The 9496-nt window shown below is 40.7% G+C and overlaps 1 long non-coding RNA gene across 1 annotated transcript; it reads left to right on the top strand.

The window, feature by feature from the left end:
- Positions 1–4015: 4015 nt before the first annotated feature.
- Positions 4016–7757, top strand: LOC114797689 (uncharacterized). The gene is made up of 3 exons (XR_003750970.1): positions 4016–4074; positions 4632–4687; positions 7636–7757. It is a non-coding gene; the product is annotated as an uncharacterized LOC114797689 (long non-coding RNA).
- Positions 7758–9496: the final 1739 nt, after the last annotated feature.

The raw sequence follows: 9496 nt of genomic DNA, 5'->3' as shown, positions 1-9496 counted from the left end.
TTGTTAAATCAGTGGTTTTCTGTGTTCCTTTATTGCAGTGGTTCCCAAACCTTTTTTCAGGGTTGCTCTTCTGAAGATAAGAATATTTTCAAGACCCACTCCCCACCCCACGGCCTCATTCCAGTGGACACATATGCAGCTTTTGCTTCCAAGTTACACTGGAATTTATTTAAAACAATATAATTCATGATACTTTGTAGTGGAATTAAATGTGACATGATCACATATATCTTACATTTTTACCACATTCCACCTTGGGGGTGTGCCTGGCACTTTGGGAACCAATGCTTTACTGGTACTGTACGAATCCAAGTGAGAAATTGGATGTTAATATAAAGAAATGTGTTTGTACAGCAACAGCTTTAATCCACATGTTCGGTATGTTACCGTCAGGCACAATCACCAGATCATTCTCCTGTAATTTGACGGATGTTTTGCCTGTGAGAATGGCTGCTGGTGCCCCAGTACTGCAGCAGCTGGGGTGGCAGCGAGCCCAAACTCCTCACCAATCATTCCTGGATCTTCCATTTATGAGCCTGAACAGAACCTGAGACACAGTCTCAATAACACAGTGTGAGAAATGGGCTGTGAAATACAGAAAACATGCCAGCATAGCATCTATCTCAGATTTGTTTTGCCATATTATCTTGTAATCTGCTGGAACCGTGCCCCGCAGTACACATTTTCAACTGTTTCCAAATCTCTACTTATGGTGTTAATTAATACCCAGCATGCACTGAGCAACTGAGTTTAATTCAAGAGTAAAAGAGCAGTAATGTGTTACGTTACATTTTGGACTGAGTCACACCCACTGATGACAAGGTTTCTTCAGGAAAAAGTAATAATTAGGAAAGGTCATCTCCTGAAGTCCTGCTCAGATCCCCCCATTAACAGACACACACACACACACACACCCATCCATCCCAGTTACGGGTTCCACACCCACTTCCCACCCAACCCCAAGCAGGTGGGAATATACCTCTTTGGACTTTTTGTTGAGACACCTGGTGATTTATTATGGCTCTGACGGATGGTTGTCACAGGGTGATGGATGTTGTGGGCTTTATTAATTGTTACTAAAGAGAACACTTGTCAGTGGTCTGGGTTTTAAATTGTCTTTGCAATTCCTGTCCAGATGAAGGACAAGCTGTGCCATACAATAGTCTTTTGTCAAATAATGTGAATAAACATGAAATTGATTAATTTTATTAATCAATTAATTGGTTTTGAGATTAATCTTGCTGTGTTCAGTAATGCAAGTCTATTACTTTAAAAGTGATTATGAATTGACACCTAGAATGCCCAAGGTCTGCCAAGCAATTGGAAAACATTCAGGATTCTTTGATGAAAGAAAAAAAAAGCTTTATAACACTACGTCCCTGGACTATTCCCCAATCACTGAATGCAATTTTGGGCTAATTCCCTCTCCTACACATAATTTCCAATCTCTCTCGCTAATGTTGATTCCTTCTCTACAACATTAGAAGTATTCGTCCATTTTTATCAACACAGATTACTCTGGTCATCTCCAAACTAGACTACTGTAACTCACTTCTGTCTGGTTTTTCTCTTAGCACCAATTAATCCAGATTGCTGCATCATGATTTATTTTCAATGTTCCCATTGCTGCCTGCATCAGATTCAAAATACTGGTGCTTGCCAACTAAGCCAAGGAAGGGACAGCACCTTCCTACCTCAGATCTTTCATTATTCCTCGCTGTGCACTGCTCGACTGGTACCACCAAGGTACTAGAGAATCATTCATCCAGACTCGTCTCTGTCTTGGTCAACTTCCACTACATGTTCAAACAGCTGAGCCATTAAAGATCTTCAAACACAACCAAAAATCCTTCCTTTTTAGAAAATATTTAGACTAGAAAGAGCTCTCACGTTCACTTTTCATATTTACAAAAAGTTGTGTAGTGAATGTTGTCTACAGGTCCTAGTGATCCGAATGAGGGATGTCAAAGTTGCTCTGGATAAGAGGCAATGATTCATTCATGATTGTTAATATTTTGAATTAAAACTAATTTCATGATTTTCATCCTCAGGGCAACCAGAAGAACCATGCTGGGTTAATGAGAGGACACTTCCCTTCAGTGCATTCAATGGTGTCAGGAGCGACTGATCCACAAACAAAGGGCTTGTGAAATTTAGGATGAACAGTAGTTAATGGTTAACTCTTGGTTAATAAATTTGAGCTGACGGGACTGTCCCTGGAAAGTGTGTTTGCCTGGTTTGCAGTTAAAATCCCCAGTGTGATGTGTCAAATTCCATTAGTTCAGATAATACTCATCCTGTGTTTATTTTGATAAAATAATTGAGTAAAAAATCACAGACCACCAATGGAGAAAACCTCCAAAGCCTGATTGAGAAAAAAAACCCACTGTTGTTCCACTCTCTCGTAGACTGCACATTAAATTAATTAGAATTACAGAAATAAACTTTCTGTGGGTGAAGTGGGATGAACACGTGTCAATGTAATCTCTAAATTGGATGCGTCACAAGGTCAATGACCTCATGGCTGACCTATAATCCCTTTCTGGGTCAAAAATAGGTTAAACATTTAAATCTTATCAGTGGTCAGTGTTTTTGTTTGCTTTATCCAAAAGTAAAAAAAAAACAATTAGCACGCATCTGGAGTAATCATGAAATGATGTGTAAATTAAAGTTCCTTATTACGAGGACAAATTGAGTGCGTCCACTGGATCGTGTGTCTGTGTGTGTATACAATGTCTTAAGAAAATAAAGTGTGTGTTTAGCACTGGAGAGCCTTGGGTCAAGACTGACCCTGACCTCTTTTTCTCCTTCGCTGTAATCAGGGCCACAAAACACCAAACCCTGACTCACTGACACACACAACTGAGCAAATACATAAAGCTTTACAGGGTCAGAGAGAGGGTAGCAGACGCCTTCAGGGGCACAATACTTATTATAGTGCCATTATATTGACATGTATAGAAATGTACAGTCTTATATTCATAATGCATTTCAGTGTTAGCACAGTACTGGGCAAAACACTAAGAAGCTCCCAGCTACTGCTCTACATTGAATGAAGCTTCGCTTCACCGTAACTACCTTCAAGTACAAACGACAACATTGCAAATCTAGTTTACTACAGTAAATTTTACTCTCGTATTCATTTATTGTTTAACTAAACCAACTTCATGCAGAGTCGGTGCTTTGAGATTAGATTGCAGCTTTACACTGATAAGCTCATGAACCACACTTGTGTATGCTGTTGGTTCAGTATGGATCCATGTCGTCTCAGGGAAGAGTTGACTCTTCAAAACCCACACAGAACCAGGAAATCAGTGAATGGGTCCAATATGAGAGGTTCCGGTGTGTGAGCTTCTTCAATGTCCATGGCGATTTATATAATGCTACAAACCTTTTGAAGTAATTTACATTTACATTTACAGCATTTATCAGACGCCCTTATCCAGAGCGACTTATAATCAGTAGTTACAGGGACAGTCTCCCCTGGAGCAACTCAGGGTTAAGTGTCTTGCTGGTTCATAGGTGAGTGTGTTACCCACTAGGCTACTACAACCCACCACTACTACCAAGTAATGATATACTTTTTGGATCTAATATGCAGAGACTAAAAAGTCATTCTGTTTTAGGTCATTTCTTGCCTTTTCTGGTGGAATTACAGACAGTATGCCTCACTTCCTGTCTTGCATCATGTCTCTGGACATTAGCAACACCAAAAAGTGGACTGTCAGGAATTTTCTCCCGAAAACCGCCAAACAGACTGCAGTGTTTCGCCACCTCATGATTGTGAAACGAACCCTCCACCCACCCACTTTCCCACACACACATGCACACACAAATATTCACATGCTATGCATCTCATCCTGCTCCTGACCTCTCAGACAGACCACTTTGTGTGTCTCACACTCAATCCCCACTGTTAGCCCGTCCACTCCCCGTGAAGATGCATTCATTTGGACCATGTGGGCATGCGTGTGAGTAACTGTCCTGATTCATCAAGGAGCATCTGTTTCCGATCCCAGTTATCTAACCTCAGACTGGGTGAATGATCACAGAGGTGCGTCTGACAAGGACAAGGTGACCGTGTGTGTGTGTGTGTGTGTGTGTGTGTGAGCATGCATACATCATTGTGTGGCTGTCCGTGCCTGTGAGTGTTTCTTTGTTCTGCCCTCAAAAGAAAATTCGCCGCACACGTGCCCCTGTATGTACATGTCCTTGATTCACTGCTGAAGCTGTACGTATCAAAGGGACGTCAACATGTGGAACACCTGGCAGACTGGGTTCTGTGGAGAAAGGTGCACAGCTGCAGAATTCCAGGGCTTCATCTGCTCTGAACCAGGGCAGCTGAGAGGCTGATAACAAAACAGAGAGGACAAACTTTCAGTAAAAACAGGAGCAAATGACATTATCTGACATTGATTGTTGCTGATAACGGGCCTGTCTAGATTCATGCAGATGCTGCATTTGTTGATAAACATTAATAATCTATTAATTTTTGATCAATTTCATGTTATTTTAACAGACAAAACAAAAACGCATATACTCTGATCCCAAAAGAGACTGGCATAGTATGCTGCCTATATATTTTGCCCTTTTTGACTTTTGTATATGGAATTTCTTTTTCTTTTTTTAAGGAATCTGACTGTAGACCTGCTGAAAGCCGGCCCTGCTACCACCTCCAAGCATGAAGGTGTGATATCATAAATAACCCTGCAGCGTGTTTTGAATCAAAAGCTCGCATTTTTCTCTCACGTCCAATAACCTTTTCAGCCTAATTAGAGACGGCCCTGCTTACACCGTTTCCATTTGCTTGGTGTTTTTCCCTGTGTCAGTACTTGGCATCACATTCCTTTGCAATTGAGGAGGTAGTGTTTTTTTATGGGGCACTTGCTACATTTTGGTTTGCTATGGAAAGACACAAGCTTCCCGAGAAAGCAAACAGAATACTTAATCACAAGTGTATCTCCTTTCCCTTTTGGAACCTGGCAAAGGCTAAATCATCTGGAGATCCGTTACACTACTAGTCACACCTACTCATTAATGGGTCATGCATTTTTTAGATTATAGAACAAAATTGAAGTCACAGGACTATGAAACAACACATGTGAGGTTATGTAATAAAAGAAACAGCAAACAAGGCATAAGGTAGAACATTTGAGTCTCTCCAAAGCTGGGAGCTTTTGCTGGGATGGCAGCATTCCACACTCTTGGCTTCTCTCGACCACCTTAAGTTAGGTAACGGGTATGGTTCGCAATAGTCCTGGTTTATGCTGAACATTTTCTTATCATTCACTCATGATAAGATATTTTGATGATGTGGTGACACTGAAAATAATTTTCAAACATGTTGTAGCAGCTTCCTGCTGCTACAGAGATACTAAATATGTTGGCTCCATCTTAGTCACCATAACCACCACTGAGTATGTGCATCCAGACTGACTGGTAGTATACATACGTATACATAGAGAACATGTAACCTTCTATTTCACTGTCCTCTAAAAGTCCTCATTTTCATGACACAACCATGCCAGAACCACAGCTGGGTGAGATGGAAGCAATTACAGCAAAGCCGGGGATCAGAACGCTCAGAAGGGCTGAGCGAAATCGGAGCACAGCAATGAGAATCAAAGCGTCCCTGTCTTACTGCCTGCCAAACCATTGATCAATGATTAATGATTCTTCTTTCGTTTAGAATACGATGAGACAGGAGGTGCAGTGAGTTTTGGGACTGCGGCTTGGTTATATTGGTGAAAGCAAATAGGTGCATAATGTTTATCACACAAGGTCATGAGATTCATTTTATTTATTTGAAATAATATGGATCTGATGGAAAGCAATAGAATACTGGTGATTTGCCTTTTGGTGTGATTTTAAGCAGCAATATAATGTCTGGTTGACACCAAAACAAGGTTGCATATCAAAGATTTGAACCAAAAGTCCAAGAGGACTTGAACCAAGAGGAACCAAAGTCTGTACAGTTAAGTCAATCATCAGGTAGGCAGACTCATGTGTTAACCCTACTGTTAATGACTTCATTAAACCAATTTCTGTAGGAAAGACAGATATTGACATAGGGAAATCTCAGATAAAAGATGATAATAGATAGGAAAAAATATTATTTTGATGAAACATTTGTGGACAGGCAGAACTAAAAGCTGATCTATGGTCAGCCAGCAGGGGCACTAGACCTATGGTGGTTTTACTTTTAAAGACGATTCTATGTTCAGGTCATCTCGGTCAATGTGTCCTGACACTTTTATTAACTGTAGATGGATCAATGCCTAGCAAGTCACTAATATAAGTGTAAAATTATGAGCAAGGCTGATATGATTTGCATCAGACCAATGGCCCTTCTGTTGTGGCATCTGGGGGTTTAAAGCATTTAGCTACATATTTTATGAGATATGAATAGTAGAATTAATATTGTCTATGTATTTTCAGGTGTTTTAGTGTGTTGAAGTAAGGGTAGTTATGGACCACAATTTGTGTGGTCTCAGTCATATCTTTGTCTGAACGCTTGTCTTGGTCTCGGAAATAGCGTTCAAGATGGGATGGGGTGATAAAATGGTTATAGGAAAGGATTACTGAGAATATTATCATCGGACCTCATAACTATGACCAATCTGGGAAATTTTAAATGAGAGACATATGGACAACACTTTACAGCAATGCCTTTTTCTCTACAGTTGATCTGAGTAATGTGATGTCTATTATAGCCCTATTCTGTTTTTGGTCTTGGCCTTGGACTCAACCAGCATTATAGGATTTTTGGAATTATTGATTGTAAAATTGAGGGTAAAATTATCGTACAAATACGATAATTATCATACGTCTGGCAACAGCGATAAACGTGATAACAGTGCTTTAAAAAGTAATTAAAAGCAATAAAAAGTGATAAAACTGATCAATGTTACTTTTCATGCTGGAATATCAAATCATGCACAGTAGGATGCAATTGGAGTGGAGTTGTGCCCGTGTCATGGCATCTTTTTTTATTTTGCTGTGCTAAATGGTGGTCTGAAGCCATAGTACCCGAGCAAGACACTAAACCCTGAGTGTCTCCAGGATGACTGCCATGGCTTTACACTAAAAATTTACTTAAAATGAATTTAACCAGGGAATTTAAATTAGACATTAGAGACACAACAAATCACAGTACTTTTACTTTTAATAAGTACATTTGAAGGCAAAAAAAATACTTTTACTCAAGTAGATATTTAAATGGAGGACTTATACTTTTAATTTTACCATGGGTAACTCTACTTTTACTCAAGTACATAGTTTGTGTACTTTGTCCACCAGGACATGACAGTATATGAAGGATGGATAATGTTTTTCACCACTGTACCATCAAAAAGAAGGTTTTACATTTCCTCAAAGTGAACTGAGGAACATAAACCAGAGCATTTTACATCTGAACAAGCACCACTGGTTAAAAGATTCACCCGTTCATTTGGCCCCGGCGTTTTCTCCTTCAAATGTTTCTGTCTATGGACCACACCTAGGATCATCCACTCTTTTTTCTCTCTCTTTCTCTTCCCTCATCCTCTCTGGGTCGGCCACATCACTCCCAAATCTGGCGCTGGACCGAGGCTGAGGTAACCACTACTGATGTCACAGCTCTCTCTCTCCTCCCAGAAACACTGTGCTCCACCGGCTTGGTCAGCCAGAACATGACAACGTGATCTACATGAGTGGAGGTGGTGACGGCTCCTCGGAAAGTCCGCCCTGGCAACGCGATGGCCTGAAAAACACACCGGACAACACGTGCACCATTCTCATTCTCCACAGGAGCAGAACGCAGTTAGAAGACTGTGTGTGTAAGTGCCCGAGTATGTGTACGTGTGTCAGCGTGGTGGGGGTGGATGGGGGTTCTGTTGTGGGGGCAATGAGCAATGACAGCTCCCTGGTGAAACAGCAGAACAGCACCGTGCCAAATCGCTAATGCAAGCCAGACCCCGAGTGCACTGGGAACTGGGGCTTTCACAGTGTTGCTACAGTGGAGAGCGACAGAGAACACTAATTTCACAAAGTGAGACTGGATGGGAAAGAGGGAGGGAGGGAACTCCCAAAACGCCTTATAAGGCAGCAAGACTACAACTCTCCAAGTCGCTTTTATGTTCTAGGGTCAAACGTCACAGCACCTTTCACTGGAATCTGTTACTTTTCAGTTAAAATGTTTTTGGACAGACTCCTTGACTCCATTTCTTCCCGTTCACCACAGAGCTGGTGCAAGGACCATGCTGGCCAGTTCATGGGACTGTTGGGAAAAGAAAGTCCTCCCTGATAGAGGAGTTAATGCCTGCTGATAGAAGGGTGCCAGCAATGTGTCTGGCTAGCTATGCCACTGGATGGTATCCCAAGGTCAACGGTGATCATTTTCCCCTGCCAAGGATGGATTCAACCCATCCTGTCAAGGAGGTGGACGGGGTTACTGCCGTCATGTGTGCCACTGCAGTCAGGCTCCTCTGTTTCCCTCCCCACTGACAACATTAGCACTAGATTTGCAGCTTGGGAAATATCAGGAGTGAAATAGAGGAAGAGGGTTTGTGGTGGGCATTGTGAAGAAGAAGGAGAAACAGGGAGAAATACAGCCTCAAATAACTGGGTAGCTGTTATACGAATAAAAGCCTAAAGAAGGTTTTATGTCTGAAACTCAAGCAAGTGAATGTTCACCAAACCTCAGAACATTGCACTGTACTTTAAGATATTTCTTCTCTGACCAGAGGGAATCCAGAAAACATCATCACCCCAAAGTAGGAAAATAACTTACAAAGTCGAAGCACTGAATACATATGCGCAGACATTAATAGTCTAGTGTAGACTATGGCAGAAGCTATTTTGGAAAATCTAATACATTTTATGAAAATAATACCATATATCAATCTATTTTCATTCACAATCGTACACTGTCAAGCCAAGACTGTGAAATGTTGTCATTAAAGTGTCTAAAAGCTGATATGAAGAGATTAAAATGTGAAATCTAAAGCCAATTAAGACAACTCATACTTAAAAAATTTCAGTGCTTATTATACAAAGTGAAAAATATGCCACTTGTTCCTAGCACCCTTGAAAATCAAGTTCTAAACACTTTAACTTGCACTGTATTTAATTATAATAATACATATCATGACAGTAAACAATTTAATGTGTTGTCCTTAATAAAATTGTCCTTAATGAGTGGAGCGTGATACAGCTTTGTAGGCATTTACTTGTTTCAAATGGCCGAACATGGCTGTTTCCTTTTTAAAAGTAAATGATAAATAATTCAATATAAACCCTCTTATTGGCTTTTACAGCGCACTCCCTATCATGCAAGGATCTCCAGTGCAAAGGCCAGTCTTGTGATTTATCTGACTTTTCTGCAAATGTTTGTTCTTTGCTGAAGTGGAGATCACTGCGTTTAGAGCACTTATTCTTCAGCTGTCACTACCCTGTACACTGGCACTGCTTGTTCATGTAAAGATCAGTCTGTGGGAGTCCCCAGGCTTAATGTTTT

The sequence above is a fragment of the Denticeps clupeoides genome, chromosome 10 (genome assembly GCF_900700375.1).
Source record: "Denticeps clupeoides chromosome 10, fDenClu1.1, whole genome shotgun sequence".
Lineage (NCBI taxonomy): Eukaryota > Metazoa > Chordata > Actinopteri > Clupeiformes > Denticipitidae > Denticeps > Denticeps clupeoides.
The sequence above is the reverse complement of the archived record's forward strand: the minus strand, read 5'-3'. Positions and strand labels throughout refer to the sequence as shown.